The following is an 18895-nucleotide window of genomic DNA, read 5'->3' as shown; positions in this document are numbered from 1 at the left end:
TGGCTATATATTTAATACTACATTTTTTATACTATTAATCTGCTCCACTGTATATACTTTATACTGCTGTATATATGGATATATTTATACTGTTGGTCACTGTGTTAATAGCTGTTAGTAATGATGGGATGGTGATAGTTGTCTATTGTGTATGTTTTAAAGATATTTTATTTATTTAATTATTTATGATAGACAGATATAGAGAGAAATTGTGAGGGTAAGGGGAGAGAGAAACCAGCAACACTATTTTTTCTTTCTTTTTTTAATGTTTATTTATTTATTTATTTATTTTCCCTTTTGTTGCCCTTGTTTTATTCTTGTGGTTACTATTGTTATTGTTATTGATGCCATTGTTGTTACATAGGACAGAGAGAAATGGAGAGAGGAGGGGAAGACAGAGAGGGGGAGAGAAGGATAGATACCTGCAGACCTGCTTCACTGCCTGTGAAGTGACTCTCCTGTAGGTGGGGAGCCGAGGGCTCCAACCGGGATCCTTAATCCAGTCCTTGTGCTTTGCACCACCTGCACTTAACCCTCTGTGCTACCGCCCGACTCCCTAATAGCATCACTATTTTACCACTTGTGAGGTTGCCGGTGCAAGCAGAGACTGAAGGATCGAACCTGGGTCCTTGTGCACTGTAGTATGTGCACTCTATCAGATGTGCCACCACCCGACCTCATGTATGTTTGTATTCTGTAATGATGCCCCAGGCCTTTCCTCAGCCCTACCCACTGCTTCACCCTCCGAGGCCCAGGAGGTCTGCTGGGCCTGCCTACTTCTGCTGGGGCCAGGATTCTACTGTCATTGAACCTTTAATTTGGTGGGCTGTAGACCAGATGAGGGTGCCCTGAGTCACCTCAGTGGCCTGGATAAGAAGCTGTGTGTGTTTGTTTGGAGCTTTACATGGTGAGCATGGCAGGGGGGCTGATGGGGTTTATAGACCACTGTTTTGCAGTGGGCAGTGCCCTGCCTTGAGTTCCTGCAAGAAATTCTACAGCCCACCTTGTCCTCAGCTGCAGGGAGGGAAGACTTGATCCAGGGGTTTCTCAAATGACCTTTGCCTGGCAATAGGATCAGGAAGACATATGATAGAGCAAGACTAGGCAGGGGTAAAGGGCCAGGGCCCACTGTGCTGTCCTCACACTCAGAGTCCCTTACTGAGGCACTATCCAGACTCTTCATTTTATAGAGGAGAGATCAGAAGGCTAGAGAACATGTCCCCTCCCCTGCCATCCCCACCTCAGCATCCTGCTGCACAGGTAGGCACCTCAGTCAGTCCTGAGTCCTTGAGGCCATGGCCCAGGGTGGTAAGCACACAGTTCTGTCCAAGCCTCAACCCCATAGTTTCTCCCAAGTTGAGGGGCAGATATATCTGAAAGGCCCACCACTGTCAGTCCACCTGCAGAGTACTGGGGTCAGACACTCATGGCAAAACCAGGCTTGGTGTGGTTGGAAGTACCTGCTCTGCATCTGAACTTGGCTCTCCACAGGGATGAGCTGTGCTTAGGGCAGTGCCTGATTTTAACTTCTCACCACATGGCTGCTCCTCCATCTGAAGGTTCTTAGGTTGGGGGTTGTGTGAGCTCACTGATCCCTTGACTGGCAGCTCTCCTCTGGATGAGGCCTTTCTGACCAGGGCCCTTCTTTGTGCTGACAATTGTCTCTCAGTCCTGACTTCATGTCTGCCCCCCCCCCCCAGGGGTGTTCCAATTGCATTCTTGCTGCTTCTTGTTCCCCTCCTTATGTTGTGAGGGGTATTAAATGAAAACCCAGTGAAGGGTGACAGATTGCAAGCAGAGAATTTCTGGAAGCTTAATGCAAATTACCTACTGTCTTGGCACATCCAATATGCAGATTGCTTCCTTCTCCCTCCTCCAAGGTGGGTGGAGGAGAGAAGCCCCCTCCTCAGAGGTGGTGAGTTGTTAGTACCGAATATCAAATACTATCAAGACGGCTTTTAACATGTCATGCTCCACTTCCAAACACGTAATGAATCAGCGGGAAAGGAGATTTCAGTAGGGAGAGGAGCGCTTTGTGAAGGAAGGTTAATAAACACATGTGCCCACCACCCTTCCTCTGTCCTTTTCCATCTTAGCGGCAGCCCCAGGGAAACTGCAGTTAAAAAGTGCATTTGATGAAGTGCAAGTTTGTGACCTGGGGTGTGGACACAGGGAGATCAAGGGAGACCCAGATTAGCAAGCTCCTCGTGGGTTTGAGTCACACTTACTCCTTCTGTTCACTGGGCCTCAGAGGAGGACTCTGGGAGCCTCATTCCTGGGACATGATAGGTCATCTATCCCAGGAGAACATGCAGGGTGTTCTAGATCAGTTGGTGACAAATCCCAGATAGAGGGGTTCTCTATGAAGCTCTCCATGTGCCAGACCTCAGCGGTGGTCCCCAGACTGTCCCACTGCTGGTGGAGGAATCTGTGTGTCTAGGGAGACTAAGACAGGGGCAGATTCCAGAGAGGGAACAGAGTGGCCAGGGTAGTTGTGCTACTCATCAGAAAGTGGGGTGCTGGAGGCCTGGGGTGGCATACCTGGTATACTGTACATGTTACTATGTGTAAGGACCTGGGTTCAAGTCACTGGTCCCCAGCTGAAGGGGAGAAGCTTCACAAGTAGTGAAGCAGTGCTGCAGATGTCTCTTTTCCTCTTTTCCTTTCTTTTCCCCACCCCTCTCAATTTCTTTTTGTCTTATCAAGTGAAGGAGCTATGGTCATTGGGCATAGTGGATTTGTTGTGTAGGTAACAAGCTATTGTGGATTGCTTTTATAACCAACTGCAGTTCAATTGCTGCCTCCCTCACAAGTATGCCCACCTTACACCACAGCTGTTGCATGACTGGACTACAGAGCAGGGACAAGGGTGGTGACTGCATCAGCCTCCTGCCTGCCCCAGTGCTGACCTGTCCTATCCAAGATAGGATGATAAGTACTCTAATTATCATCCAAGGCCAGATGCCAGTGCTTCTACTAATATGAATAGTCAAAACTAAATCAATGACAACAGCATGTGGTCATGCTTTGGAGAGCATCTTCTGAGGAACAACCTACCCAAGACGTGACCAACCACCGTCAAGAGAGTAACTGAGATCTGGAAGAGAGGGCTGGGAGGCTGTGTGTGGCACTTGGGTTCTGCTGCTCCACCCTAGGCCCTTGGGGGAGAGGCTTTGACTAGGCCAGGTCAGGCTTCCTACACCACATCCTGTGGGTGGAATTGTGCCCCACCCCCAAATTCTTAGGTTTCAGTCCTAATCCCAGTGTGAGTGTATTTAGAGATAGGAATTTAATTTTTGTTTTATTTTTATATTTTATTTTATTTTTTGCCTCCAGGGTTATCGATGGGGCTCGGCGCCTGCACTATGAATCCACTGCTCCTGGAGGCTATTTTTCCCATTTTTTCACCCTTGCTGTTATTACTGTTTTTTTTTTTTTTTTGGATAGGACAGAGAGAAATCCAGAGAGGAGGGGAAAACAGAGAGGGGGACAGAAACATAGACACCTGCAGACCTGTTCCACTGCTTGTGAAGAGACCCCCCTGCTGGTGGGGAGCTGGAAGCTCGAACCAGGATCCTTGCACGGGTCCTTGTGCTTCGTGCCACATGAGCTTAACTCACTGCACTACTGCCTGGCCCTTTATTTTTATATTTTTATTGCCATCAAGGTTATTGCTGGGTCTTGGGTGCTAACACTTATGAACCCACCCCCTCCTAAAGGCCATTTCCTCCCTTTTTTCTTTATATTTTAATTTTACATAACAGAGAAATTGAGATGTGGCAAAGAGAGAGAAATATAGACCTGCTTCATCACTTCTGAAGCTTCCTCCCTGCAGGTGGGGAGCAGGGGCTTGAACTTAGGTTCTTGTGTATATGAATATGCTTAACCTAGTGTACCACCACTCTTCCCCTAGAGCTAGAGCTTTTAAGAAGCTCATATTTAAGATTCATGAGGTCATATGACCAGGGCCTTAATCCAATAGATTAAAAGAAGAGGAGGGAGTAGGGTGGTAGCACAGTAGATTAAGTGCATGTGGCATGAAGCACAAGGACCCACGCAAGGATCCTGATTCAAGGACCCACACAAGGATCCTGGTTCAAGCCCCCAGCTCCCCATCTGCAGGGAAGTCACTTCACAGGTGGTGAAGCAGGTCTGTGGGTGTCTGTCTTTCTCTCCCCCTTTCTGTCTCCTCTCCTCTTGATTTCTCTCTGTCCTATCGAATGACAGCAGCAACAAAACAATAATAATAACCACAACAATGATAAAAAAATAACAAGGGCAACAAAAGGGGAAAATATGGTCTCTAGAAGCAGTGGATTCATGGTGCAGGCACCGAGCCCCAGCAATAACCCTGGAGGCAAAAAAAAAAAAAATAAGAAGAGGAAAGGACACCAGGAGTGCATGTACATACAGATTATGTGCTGTGTGAAGACAGTGAGAAGACAGCCATCTATAAGACAACAAGGGAGGCTCCCCAGAAACCAGTCCAGCCTCCAGATCCATGAGTCGGTCCATGATATAATCTATCCAGCCTGTGAGGTTCTGTGGTGACCACCTGTGCAGGCTAAGCCACCTCCTACTAGCCTACTACGACTACTACTACTACCCCACTACTACTACTACTACCCTACTACTACTACTATCCTACTACTACTACCCCACTACTACTACTACTACCCCACTACTACTACTACTCTACTACTACTACCCCACTACTACTACTACCCCACTACTACTACTACTACCCCACTACTACTACCACCCCACTACTACTACTACCCCACTACTACTACCCTACTACTACTACCCCACTACTACTACTACCCCACTCCTACTACTACCCCACTACTACTACTACTACCCCACTACTACTACTACTACCCCACTACTACTACTACTACTACCCTACTACTACTACTACTACCCTACTACTACTACTACTACCCCACTACTACTACTACCCCACTACTACTACTACTACCCCACTACTACTACTACCCTACTACTGCTACTACTACCCCACTACTACTACTACCCCACTACTACTACTACTACCCCACTACTACTACTACTACTACCCCACTACTACTACTACCCTACTACTACTACTACTACTACTGGATACCTCCTACTAGTCTCTCGCTAGTCAGGTTCCCTGGAGGAAGCCACACACATATCCAGGAGGAATCCATTCAGCCCTGGGCACCACACACTTGGGTGGTTGTGTACATTCCAGGGAGCTCTGAGATCAAGAACTTTTCAGGGACTCCCTTCCTCTGTCACTTTACTTATTTTCAAATATCCATTCTATTTACTTCATAAGTAATAGGCAAGTTGAGAGAAGGAAAGAGTTGAGAGGATGACAAAGAGAGAGAGAAATAGAGAGCGGGGTGGTGGGGTGGAGGTGGTGGTGATGGTGTACTTGGTTACGTGCATGTGCTATAGTGCACAAGGACCCAGGTTCAAATACCCTTCACCCATACCACTCAGGTCAGGTCCCCACCTGCAAGGAGAAAACTTTGTGAGTAGTGAAGCAGTGCTGCAGGTGTGTCTCTGTCTCTCTCCCTTTCTATTTCCCCTATCCATCTTGATTTCTGGCTGTCTCTATCCAATAAATTAATACAGATGAGAGAGAGAGAGAGATAAAGAGGTAAGAGAACAATAGTGCCTCATTCTGGTACATTCAATGCCAGAGACTGAATTTAGGACCTTATGCTACCAGCCCAATGCTTCATCCACTGCACCATCTCTCAGGCTACCACTTTATTTATTATCACTACTACTTACTGGTTTGGTTGCTATTTTGTCATCACCAAGGCTTCACCACTCCAAGGCAACTTTTTCAGATAGCTATAGATAGATAGATAGACAGACAGACAGATAGATAGACAGATAGATAGATAGAGAAAAGACACTACAGATCCAGAATGTCTCCCAGTGATCCAGGGCCCAAGTATGAACTTGGGTCATGCAGATGGGAAAACATGTATACTTCCAGGTGAGTTATCTCATTGTCCTTTCTCTTTCACTTTATTTATTTATTTATTTATCTTAAAGGCTGTATTTATTAATGAGAGGAAGAAGGAGAGAAAAACAGAACATCACTCTAGCATATGTGTCAGAGATCAAACTTAAGACATCAAGCTTCAGTGTCCAACAGGTTATCCACCACCTCCTGAGCTGCTCCTCTTTTTTCAGTTTAAATGTCTTTCCAGCCCAGGTTAGTGTAGCTCAAGGCCATCTCCCCCTGGAAGCCTTCCTGGCTACTCTAAATCCCAAACTGGAATCTCTGGGAATAGGAACCTACTGGGTTGCTCACAACTTTGTTCTCTGAGCTTAGACCAATCAGCATCCTGAGATGTTCTCTAAAGATTGGGTGAGTGAATAAATGAACAACTTATCAATCAATTATCACCTCTGTAGAAACATTCTCTTTTTGTCTCTTTGGTTCATTACATCCTCCAGTGAGCTGTAAGCAAGGCTCTTATCTCAACAATAATAGCAAGAATTTATATATGGCACATATATTACATGCTAGGCAGTGTGCTGGGGTCTTTATTTGTGGACTTTGTTATAAAAAAATAAATCACAATAATATTTAAAATTCCCCTCCACCCCCAACCAAGCATCTTCTGTGGCCAGGACCCTGGGCTCCAGCATCAGCATGGATTAGAAATGGATATTGTCAGGCCTTGGTGGGGTCTTCCCTCTGGGGAGGGAACACAGCTCTGTGTCCTAATAGGCCCTCCAGGGAAGGTGATGCCAGCTCCACTTTGCAATTCATTGTTACAGAGATGACAATGTTAATCTTCCACCTAGCCTTAGAAGCAGAATTAACATCCCATTCTATTATCCCAAGAAGCAAGTGCAGGATGGTTCAGTAACTCATACAAGGCCAAAGTAGGCCCAACATCAAGTTTGTTCTGCAAGGCCAACTGGCCTTCTTTCTGGGACTAGACCAGACTGGACTGGGTGGATCTGAGGATGGAAGAGTGACAGGATGGTTAATCAGTGGGCAGAGGAGGGAGAACTACCCAACCAGGAGGCCCACAGTTCCCTCCATAAGAAGCTAGTTTCACTTCACTTCCCAGAGAGGGAATTAGGCTTCCCCATGAGCTGGTGACTACACAGGAATCCCAGAATACAGGGCCGATTCCAGTGCTGTCTCCCAGTCCTACTGTACTGCCCTCACCCCTTGACCATGTAGGGTGCTTGCTGGCTGCCTCAGAAGGACCAGGTCGGCTCTGGTGAAGAGGAGGCAGAAGTTCTACAGGCCATGGATCCTCCCTAGTAATATTCTACACTGGGGGGCAGGTGGATAGCCAGGTCATAAAGAGTCTCCTTAATGGGCAGGACCACCCAGACCAAGGCAGAGGAAAATGGCTTCCAGCCTCCAAGGGCACCAGGCAGGAGTGGGAGGCAGACTGTGCTCATGGGGTGTGGGGAGAGTGCTGGGGCACAAAATTAATAATGAACTATTTTTCTGGTTTGTGACCCCCTGACCTAAGAACTACATTTCTCATGGACTCCTGTATGGCCTATGGCCCAAGGCAGCCACACCTACCTTTACCTCTAGTCACAAGGTAATGCGTATATGTGAATTGGTTGATTATAGCACTACTGAGGGATTAAAACAAAAATGTTTCCTGATCCCTCTCTTTTACCTTGGCTCCAGTTTACTACAGATATACCACTGTCCTGGGGAAGTGTGGTAAAGTTTTAACCCCATTTTTTTTTTTTTATAGAGAGGCAGTGAGAGACCACAGCCCCATAGCTCCCTTCAATGCAGTGGGGGCCAGGCTTAAACCTGGGACAGGCACTTGGCAAAACAGTGCACTATCCAAGTGAACTACATCACGGGCTCAGTCTTTCTATTTACTCTTGGTGTCTATTCCTAAATAGGTTTTTGGGGTCAGGTAGTGGTATGTCCAGTTGACAGCATGTTACCATGCACAAGGACTCAGGTTCAAGTCCCCAGGTCTACCTGTGGGGTGGGGGGTGGAGTGGGGTGGAGTGGAGCTTCACAAATGCTGAAGCAGTGTTTCAGATGCTCCTTCCTTCCTTCCTTCCTTCCTTCCTTCCTTCCTTCCTTCCTTCCTTCTTCCTTCCTACCTTCTTTCTTTTCTTTCTCTCTCTCTCTCTCCCTCCCCTCTCAATTTCTCTCTGTCATAATAAAAATGAAATTAAAAAAGGAAAAAATAATGGCCACCATGAGTGATGAATTCTTCATTCAGGCATTGAGCACCAGTGATAATCTTGGTGCCAATTAAAAATATTTGATTCTAACACCATATTTGTGACTGAGTCTCCCTACCTGAACTGTCTGATCCATGTCTCATTTGACTAAATAAACACACTCCCCTTCACCAACCAGCCTTGTCTGCTGACTTACAACCATTGCCCTGCCTCCTTTCATGTCCTACCTCCATCTATGGCTTAATTAATTCATTTGTTGTCTATAAGATTGCAGAGAGGATGTGGGGGGCATCTGGGGAGAGACAGCCTAGCATCTGAACCTGGGCTTTTAGGGCTTCTGGAGAGAGCCTGGCCACCCCCATCATGGAAGATGGGGCACTATTAGGGAGATTCCTATAAAATACCAGGGTCTGAAGGAAAGATGCATCCTGGAGATAGTGGGGTTTGTGGGGAGTATTTGACTCTGAGACAGGGGTTTCTTATCTGGGTTTCCAGCCAGTAGGGTGGGGAGTAGGTGAGGGTAAAGAAAGAATCCACTGAGTCACATATGAAGAGCCCTGGGTATGGGCTTCTCTTAGTTGTCTGTGTTCACTGTCAATACCATTCACTCTAAGCAGTAGCAGGAGTTTTTACTGAGGGGGCAGAGCACAGCTCTGAGCTTGGTGTCCCAGTTACAGAGGTGAGAAGACAGGACTAAAACACTGAGATATTTAGAGATGGGGGAGAGAGCAGACTGGCAGGGGCCCTGTTCTCTTGGGAAGATCTTTGATAGTTCCTGGCCTCAGTTTCCTTATTTGTAAAATAAGTGCCTAACCTCAGGTCTTAAGAACATACAGATAAGTGGATTATAGTAGCTGGGATTCTGATTTGGGGTTGTCTGTAGGAGATATGAAGCAGGTCAGCATAAGGCTCCTCCATTTCAGACTCTTCCTGCTCTGAAACCATGTGCCTGCAACCTCCTGGAAAGAAAGTGGACAGACCCAGGAAGGAGAGTTCTGGAAGTCCTTTTTATCCTGATGCAGCTCCTGGAACTGATGAGAACTGGTTGCCTGATCCCTTTGCTCACTGAGGCAATAGTTTCTAAAGGATGACAGGCATGAACAGGCTGGAATTTAGATGGATATTTGGCTTTCTCTGCCCTTGAGAGATTCCTTGACATTATAGCAAACAACTTCTAGGTGGTCGGTGGAGACTGAAACACCCCTTCCCTTTACAGTGTTGCTTGTGGGTGCCCTTCTTCCATATCCCCTTTAGCCTGTACCTCCTGCATGCAGGATTCAACACTCAAGAGAAGTCCATAGAAAGAATGTTCAGCTACTCTCTTCCCTGATCCCTTTTCCAGCCATGACATAATCTCCCCAGGAATAACTTGGGTGCACCTGCATATCAGAAGTTAGGCTCAGGCAAAAACTAGTAAAGTCATGGGCCCATTGGAATATACCTAAAATAGACCTACTAGCTATTTCCAAAATGGAGACCCGAATCTTCATCTGCAATATTCCAGCTTTTAGGTTCATGATTAGTCAACAACTTGTTTGGGTTTACACATTAACTTTTTTCAGCCACCAGGTTCCAGATGCTAACATGATGCCAACCGGACTTCTCTGAGCAGACCCCACCAATGTGTCCTGGAGCCCCACATCCCCAGATCCTTGCCCCACTAGGGAAAGAGAGAGTCAGGCTGAGAGTATGGATTGACCTGTCAACACCCATGTTCAGTGGGGAAGCAGTTACAGAAGCCAGTCCTTCCACCTTCTGTACCCCATAATGACCCTGGGTCCATACTCCCAGAGGGGTAAAGAATAGGAATGCTATTAGAGGAGGGGATGGGATATAGAGTTCTGGTGGTAGGAATTGTGTGGAATTGTATACCTCTTATCCTATGGTCTTGACAATACTTCCATTTTATAAATAAAAAAATTTTAAAAAGAGAGAGGAAAAAAAAGAAATAATGATATGACTTACTGTCTACCTCAGGTCAAATGGATGCCAAAAGGAACCTTGTGGCTGTGTGTCTGGACATGGCATAACGTGAGATGCTCTCAGGCAGCCCCAGACATGTGACCACTTAGGAGTGAACTCACAGGGGTGAGTGAGCTTGTTTGGATTCCTCTGAGCTGTTGACACCAGAAGGCCATCTCCATGGCAACTGAGTCACTGGAAAACAGCCCCCACCATGGTTTAATTTTCACTGTATTCTTGTTGACAAGAATAAAGGCCCAGCTCCTGATTTCTTAGTTCAACTGGATAAAATTTTCATTAGATTTAACTTCTCATATCCAAGACACCCACATATGATTCAATTTCTCTGGTTCCCCCTCCAGTCTCATTCTCTTCTGGGTTCTGAGGACATCTGCAGAAATCTCGTTTTGAGAACACATACATGTATTAGAGGTTGGGACAGAGGGACATGGCAGTGTGTGTGTGCTTGCTGTGTGTGGACAGATTTAATTAGATGGGGGTGCTATCTAATTTCTGGTTCTAAGTATTCTAGAACAGTGGTATCTGGACTCCCCCCTTTCCATCTTCTACTGGGGAATATGCCCTGGAAAAGGGAGGTACCTCAGGACTTGCCTCCCCTCCCCCTTGCTCCTATGACATGGCTGAGGGTAGGTTCTCAGACAGGAGGAGGGCAGCATGCTCAGACCTCAGTGGCTTCCTCATGGACTCTGAAGTCAGGAAACTTTGTCCAGGTGGAGCTGGTGCTTCCTGCTATACTCAGCCTCCAAGGCAATGTCCATCTTTGGGGCTCAGTGATACTAAAGGCAAAGCTGGGCCAATGAGGTAGCATTTCAGAGACAGGCTTTGATCATCCCCTCCTGATTTGCTAAGTGGCATTGTTCCCTTGGCGGGGCATTCTTCGCAAGTGGTGAGAGTGTGAATATGCTGGGAACTGTCTGATTGTCTAGCAACATTGCAAGTGTAATTTGGCACCAGGAGAGAAGAGGCTTTAGTAGTTACCCCCAACGACAGTCATATGGTCACTAGGATGCATTATCCACCCCACTCTATCACATTTTGCTCAGAGCAGAGATAGCAGGGATGATGCCAGTCTGAGCAGCCCCTCAAGGCCTCAGGCACTAGGGGGTGGGGCATGTGACCATTTGGATTCCCATGGTACCTTGGAGGTATCTTAGAGGGGAGAGGATGGTGGCCCAGGAGGTGGGGCCAGTGGCTAAAGCAATAGATTCTCAAGCATGAGGTCCTGAGTTGTATCCTTGGCAGTGTATGTGCCACAGTGATGCTCTGATCTCTCTCTCTCTCTCTCCTTCCCTCTCTCTCTCTCCCCCCTCTCCCTCCCCCTCTCTCTCCTCTCCCTCTCTCTCCTCTCATTTTCACTAACAAATCTTATAAAAAGGACCAGGGGTTAAAGTAATATAAGGCAGAGTCACTGGTGATGGGTTGGTACAGGGAGAAGTACAGGCTGTTTTAGGGAACTGATATAGGCTGTATCAGGTCTGTTTTGAGAGGTACAGGCTGTTTTAGGGACCTGATAGCAGGTATCTTCTTCCCTAGCAGGAGGTGATGTCCCCTAGGAGATTGGCACCGTGAAAAGGGTAAGTTAGCCTTCATCAACTACATGGCTCAGACTTTGATTATCAAAGAGAAGCTGAAAATTTGGAGCTTTAATAGTTGGCAATACATTCTAAGTTTAACAAAACCACTTCCAGAGAGCTAAGCAGGGTTCAAAGTCAGCTCCTTGGGTTCATGGGGCATGGGGAAGCTATATCTTCCAAGCCAGCATAGAGATGTACACTATTAAAGCTCATGGAATCAGAGGATGGTTCAGTGAATTCTGATATAGAGGGTATGGTGGGAAGTAGTATGAAGTGGGGTGTGCTTGGCACCCAAGCAGCACTGAATGGCAAGAAGCCAGTGAGAGACAGGGAATCAAAAGAAGTATGTCTCTTTTAGTCCTCCTACTTGGGGGGCCAAATCAGCTAAATACAATTTAGCCTGAGGGAGAAAGGCACATTTGCAAAACAAGCCTGGATTCTCCCAGTAGAGCTGGGGAAGGAGTGCCAATGAAAATCAGCTTTGCCTCTCATGCCCAAGCTTGCTCTCTTTGGCCAGGCTGGGAGGTGCTGGGAAGGCATCCTGTCATAATCTGGGGACCTATTGGAACCCACCTGCCTTCTCTCTCTTCCAGCAGTTTCCAAACAAAGGGACAAGCTAAAACACACAGGGAAATCATCTCTGCCTCTCTAAGTCCTTGGTCTCACACAGTGAGCAGGGACTCAAAGTTCTATCTGATTATGAATGCATGCCTGGAATCTCAGGGACAAAGGAGCCTGGGGGTCATTGAAATGTTTTCTTTTATAGTACCTGAGTATCTGGCAATATCCCAGTATGTGTCTGGTACTGATATCTAACTTTCAACCCTAGGATACTTCTTAGGTGATATTTTTTAAATTTGAGTCTACAGAAAAACCATCTGGGGCCAGGGACAGACAGGAATTATATGTCCATTCCGTCGGTGCTGCCTCCAGCACCTGCCTCCTTCCCATTAGATCTGAGGGCCAACTGATGCTCAGAGACTCGTGCCCCCACTCCCTCCCACTCCAAAATATGCTGAATCCACTCTTCTTGGCAGAACTTCTTGGTTAACCTCTTGCTTAAGCACTAGGATCCCTTAAAAGTAGAATCTTGGAAAGCCTAGCAGGAGAATCATGGTTGTTAGAAAATTCAGGGTCCTAAGACTCACTCAGACCTGTTCTGGGGGCCAGGTGGGACAAAAGCCTGCTTTAAACCACCTGTCAACTGGTTCCATTGTGGGTACTGCTCTGAGTCCTGAATCAATATCTCTGCCCAGGGAGGCTTTGTGTAACATCAGGTTGTTGTTGTTGTTGTTGGTGGTGGTGGTGTGTGTGTGTGTGTGTGTGTGTGTGTGTGTGTGTGTGTATGTGTATGTGTGTGTGTGTATGTGTGTGCTAAACTTCAGTTGCCTTGACTTCCCTGAACCCCAGTGGTAGGTAAATTTGGGTGTTCCAGCTCACTCTATATCTCTGGGCACTCACTCACACCCCAAGTTTCAGAGTTTCACCACAGAGGAAGACACCCTAGGAAATGTTTTCCAGTTCATATTTATGGCTCCATAGAAAAATTGTAACTATTTCTAACAGCAGTTGCCCCTCCACTGTGCTGCTTTCTCTGAGAGACCCTTTCACCTGATACCTCCTAATGCTACTACCTACAGCTCTGTGTGTATGTGGGGGTGGGCGTGGGTGGGAGGGTGGTCACACCTTTGTCACTTGCTTTCCTAACTGCTCTTCTACCCAGAAAGCCCATTTTAGGCATGGAACATGCTCTTCTCACTGCTGGCCAAGCTGCCCCATCTGGTGATAATCTGATCAGGATAGACTGAAATAGACAGGAAAGGAGGTGCATATACCTATCTTTAGGGTCCCTCTGCATGTTCCAATTTCACTGCAAACCCTACTACTCCAGGACCACAGAGGAAGTTCCAAATGAACTCTTCCTACATCCAGACTCCAGATCCACAGGCAGGGAGTGAGATGATAGCCTTTATCTTTAGGCTCAGGTCACTTGTGGAGGAGACTGACTCCTCCCAGAGAGCTTTATTGCTGAGTGGGTCTGCTGCCAAATGCCACCAGGTGGCGCTAATTGACCAGGAACAGGGCTCCATTCAGGGAAAGGAAAGCCTTTGTTGATTTTACTTCTTGATATTCTATAATCATCAGGATTACAATCTAAGCAAAAATAAATAAATAATAGAAATAAACATTTTCCCTCTTACTGGACCTCTGTTCTTTGTCTGGAAAACTGAGAAAAACAACAGACACACTGACAATACAGCCCAAGACTTGGGAATCTGTAACAGCCAGGGCAACATGCCCAGGTGGAAGAAGGGGTGGGAGCTCTGGAGGAGGTTGAGGATGCTCTGCTGGTTGAATACATAGAGTTAGGAGCTCTTGGAAGTGGCTGTTTTGTGCTAATCAGCCTGCTTTCTTCCAGTCCCCGTCTCATCAGCCATTGCCCAGCAGTATAGGTTTCCCTGGCTTTGCAAGGTCCTTGGTGGTCAGCAGCAGAGATTTTTACATTTCATGGAGTTTTGGAGGAGAGGATGCTAAGAGAATGAGACTTTGACTTTGCTTAAGTACCAAAGGTGACTGGGATAACTGAGGACATTGGGAAAAGAGAGCCTACTCAACCCCTCTATATGGTTTGGGCTCCACTCCCTTCAATATATTGGTCTTTACTTCAAGCCTAGTATGGGCTCCACCTCATACTTACTACTCAATGTGGGCCCCACCCCCCCCAAACATGACCTCTAATCCTAATCCTACTATCAACATGCTTCTTATAACTTCATAGCTTTGGACCCAGATCCTTCAACATGGCCTCCAACCCCACTATTAACACAATCTTCATTGCCTCATACTCTGTGTGGCTTCCACTCCCCTTCAACTGCCCTCAACTCACCCACACTGTAGGTCGCTTCCATTTTTACACACAATATGGCTTTCACCTCACTCAATATGGCCTCTGTCACTTCATACTTAACATAACTTCCTCCCTTGCATTCAATATAACCTCCATCCTGCATGCCCAATGGTATTTCCATTCTTCTACTCAATTGAACTTCCATCACTTCAAACTCAACAAATCATTTAAATCTCAAGTATGACAAGGTTTTATCACCTCTGTGCCACACCTGGTGTTTCTCCCTCAAACTCTTCCATACAGACTTGTTTGGGAGCAGATTTCTGCCTCCTACATGTCCTCAGGTCCTTTGTATTTTCATGGAAAAGCACTATTACCAAGAAGTCAGGCTGACTATTCCTAACCTCCATTTTCTGAGTTTCTATATATTTGAAGGAAGAACCATCTACTTTGCCCAATGCTACTAGCTACTAGAGCCTCTGGTTTGCCTTTCTAATTCCTAAGTTCCTAGGATAGGACCTGGTTTTTCTCTCACCTTCAACCTCCACGTGGCCCACATGGGGGTGAACGAGGAGCTGGAGCTCTAGAAGCCTGACCTCCCAGTGTTGGTGAGTAGAGGAATATTTGAGAGCCTCTAGGCCTCCCACCACCTTAGTGCAGAGCTCTCATGGACACATGCTCAACCTGAAGAGAGTATGCTTACTAGTTTGGGATGGTTTCCTCATGTGACTGCAAGCTCAACCTGATTTGCAGCTATCAAATGATGTCATCTGACAGCCACAGGCTGCATACTCAGCCCTACCCTGAGGGAAGACTGTGAGGCTCAGAGAGGCCCCAGCTCTGTTCATCAGCACTTATGTTCTTAGCTGCAGTGCCTACTGAAATCCTTCCTTCCTTCCTTCCTTCCTTCCTCCCTCCCTTCCTCCCTTTCTTCCTTCCTTCCTTCCTTTCTTTCTTTCCTTCCTTCCTCTCTCTCTCTTTCTTTCTTCCTCTTTTCCTTTCTAAAATGGAAGTATTGTTAAGACCATAGGATAAGAGGGGTACAAATCAACACAATTCCTACCACCAGAACTCCCTATCCTATCCCCACCCTTGAAAGCTTTCCTATTCTTTGTCCCTCTGGGAGTATGGGCCCAGGATCACTATTGGGTGCAGAAGGTGGGAGGACTAGCACCTGTAATTTCTTCCCCACTGAACATGGTTGTTAACAGGTCAATCCATGCTCCTAGCCTGTCTCTCTCTTTCCCTAGTGGAGCAGGTATCTGGGTACGTGGGGCTCCAGGACACATTGGTGGGGTTGTCTGTTCAGGGAAGTCAGGTTGGTATCACGATAGCGTTCTTCTTCATGATCCCCTGCTCTCTGCCATAGAAGTTACTCATCTGATTTCATGGGGACTGTCTGGCCTTGTCATGACTAGTTTGGTGTCAGCCTTCACTATAGGCTGCTGGCCTCTGCTCCCAGGCATTGAGGAGAGGTGGTCTTCAAGTACGTGTCAGGGTTGAGGGCTCAAAACCTACACTGTCCTGGCTGAGCTTGTGTCTCCACATGTGAGTGTGTTTTGCGGGTGGTGTCACACACCTTTGTGTGTCTGCATAAGCACATTATTAGCATGCTGAATGCATGAGTGTGTTTGTGGAAATGTGTGAATGTGAATGAAGGCTCTGGGGGTGATGCTGTGTCTACCTGCTCTGTCCCCCACCCCTTCAAGTGTTGTTGAGCATGTTAGCCAAAAGGACCCTGAACAATGACAGAAGGGCTCCAGGGAAGGTAGTCAGGGTAGAGACCAGCCTAGTGGGGGCTGGTGAACCTTCCAATGACCTCTGAGACTCTGGATTTCCTGTGGGGAGGCCCAGGGCCAGGCAGGGCCACTTGATAGTGGGGTGCTCCAAGGAGAGTCTCTGATTAGAGATAGCTGGGTTAAGATCCCCTCTGGGGAAGAGCTGTGAACACAGATGAAAACTCATGGGCCAGGGGCCAGGCAGTGGCACACCTGGTTGGGCACACATGTTAAAATGTACAAGGGCCTGGGTTCAAACTCCCTGCCCCCACCTGTAGAGGGGAAGTTTCACTAGTAGTGCAGCAAGGCTGCAAGTGTCTCTTTTTCTTTATGCTACCCTCCCTTTCAGTTTCTCTCTATCCTGTTAGTTAAACAACAACAAACAAACAAAAAAACAAACAAAAAACGTCTTAGGTCACTTAAATAGCTCACTGGGATGGCATGGTGTGCTACTTTTCCAAGTGTATAACCCAGGATTGAGCCTGAGACCCAACACATTGGAGAAATTTCAGTGCTGTGATCTCTTTCACTCTTGATCTAAACAAACAAACAAGCAAGTAAACAGCAACATAACTTATGCTCTCATCCCTCAGTATGGATGACACTGCCTCACCCAGTGCTAGCTGATGAGGGCTGGCAGCCATGTGACCATGGCTTGGGGGTGGACAGAAAGTTACAGGGTGCTCAGAGACGAGGTTCTACTCCCAGAGTATAGGCAGCAGCCACCACCCTGCAGACTCACATAGTACCAAAGGTGGAGGGTCTGGGGCCTAGGGGTTCAGAACCACAGAGACCGCTCTGAATGTGCCTCCCAAAGGTGAACATCCCAGAGGCACAAAGCTAGAAAAAGGTGACATCTTACCAGGTGGTGAGCAGAAACTCTTTACTTATTCTGTGGCAGTCTGCTGGGCCCAGAGCTCTGCTCTCAGCTCAGTTGCATTGGCATGGACCCCAGAATTTCCAGGTGGAAACATGCTGGGCTTCAGCAGAAAGTGTTCACTGGAGTTCTATAAACTGTAGCCCTTAGTCAGGACTTGCAGTGATTGTCCTCAGGCCTTGAGCTAAGACATTACAGGAGGATTCCAAACTTAGCTCTGCTCCACTCCACTCTGAGTAACTCACATGCCAAACACTTTCCCTGAAAGTGAATTAGAAGGGCAGTGCTTAGCCTAAAACTACATTTCCTAGACTCCTTTGCAACTAGGGTGTCCTTATGATCAACTTCTGACTACTGACATATAAACAATTTCCGAACCTTAAAGAGAAGAAGCTTGCTATCTGCTTTCTCCTCTTCCCTTTCCATTGACTGGAACACAGTTGTGATAGCAAGGATTGGAGCAGAAATACTGGGCCACATAGCAATACCCTAGGAATGGCAGAACAACCAACCAGAGGGAGTCTGGGTGGCTGATCCCTGATGCTGTGGGACCTCACGATCAATCCTGAACTGCTATATCCAAGAGAAATAAGTCTGTTTCATTTAAATCACTGCTCATTTGGATTTTGTCACAACACCAGGGCTCGTATTCTATCAGTCACAGAAAGGATTGTGAAAGACAGGAAGCATCTTTGGAAACATACTGGAAATTCCTTTCAGATATCTTAATTTAATTCAGTGTCTGCTTTTATCTGAAGGAGATTCCAGATTTCAGGGAAGTCCTCCTGAGAACAAAGGGCACGGTTGTTCAAATTATGGTAAGGGGGGTTCCTGGCAGCAACTGAGTTCAGAAGTGAGTGTCTGTGAAATCCCCAAGGTGCAGGAACAATCAGCTCCTTCCCCTGCCCCCTTGTACCCTAGGTGAAGTCAAGACTATGATCAGAATTTCACTTTACCCCTGATAAGCACAACATTTTGACGAAACCACTGACAACTCTGCTGTAGGGCAAAGAAATTTGGAAACATCAGGAAATCAAACTGTGAAGTCTTTGAAGGAATGTGATTTATGTGAAAATGTGATGAAGCTAATGTGTTTGGCTCCAGCACGGGATGGCATGCCGGATTCTGGAACCAAATCTGATGCCTTCTTGGCTCCCTGCATACCTCTGCTTCCCCCTATGACAGTGAGTGGGAGCCTTGTGTGAGCTCCCAGTCCCAACTAGTGTCTCGGACTTTGATTCTAGCTGGATTTTCAGGGCTGTGTCCCCTGGGCTGAGCATTTAAATGCATATCCATGCATACATGCACACTCAGTACCGGGAGCTTCTCTGCTCCCACCCCCGGACACCAGAGAGCCAAGTGTTATTAGATTTATGAGGAGTTTGTTGTAGTTTTACATAATCTTCTTGATGCATTGCAGACTTTTGAGCAGACATTCACAGCTTGTACCCATGAAGCCATGAAGAACTGACTAGGCTCTGGTTTCTATGCCCTGGGATTTGGAGAGTTTACCCCCAGGCCCCCTTCCACCTCTCAGTGCTTTGGTTACCTCCCTTCTCCCTTTCCCAGTTACCAAAGACTCTGGCTTCCAGAAAGGGATATAGAGACACCTCAAAACCCAGTGACAAAGCTCTGGCCC

General features: G+C 46.9%; 1 protein-coding gene across 14 annotated transcripts in view; it reads right to left on the bottom strand.

Moving 5' to 3' along the window:
• The window catches only part of CAMTA1 (calmodulin binding transcription activator 1), a 1087698-nt gene that overhangs the window by 119574 nt on the left and 949229 nt on the right, over positions 1 to 18895 (bottom strand). The window lies entirely within an intron of this gene.

This window comes from Erinaceus europaeus, chromosome 11, assembly GCF_950295315.1.
Source record: "Erinaceus europaeus chromosome 11, mEriEur2.1, whole genome shotgun sequence".
In the NCBI taxonomy this organism is placed as follows: Eukaryota; Metazoa; Chordata; class Mammalia; order Eulipotyphla; family Erinaceidae; genus Erinaceus; species Erinaceus europaeus.
Note: the sequence above shows the minus strand (reverse complement) of the source record. Positions and strands in the feature narration are given on the sequence as shown.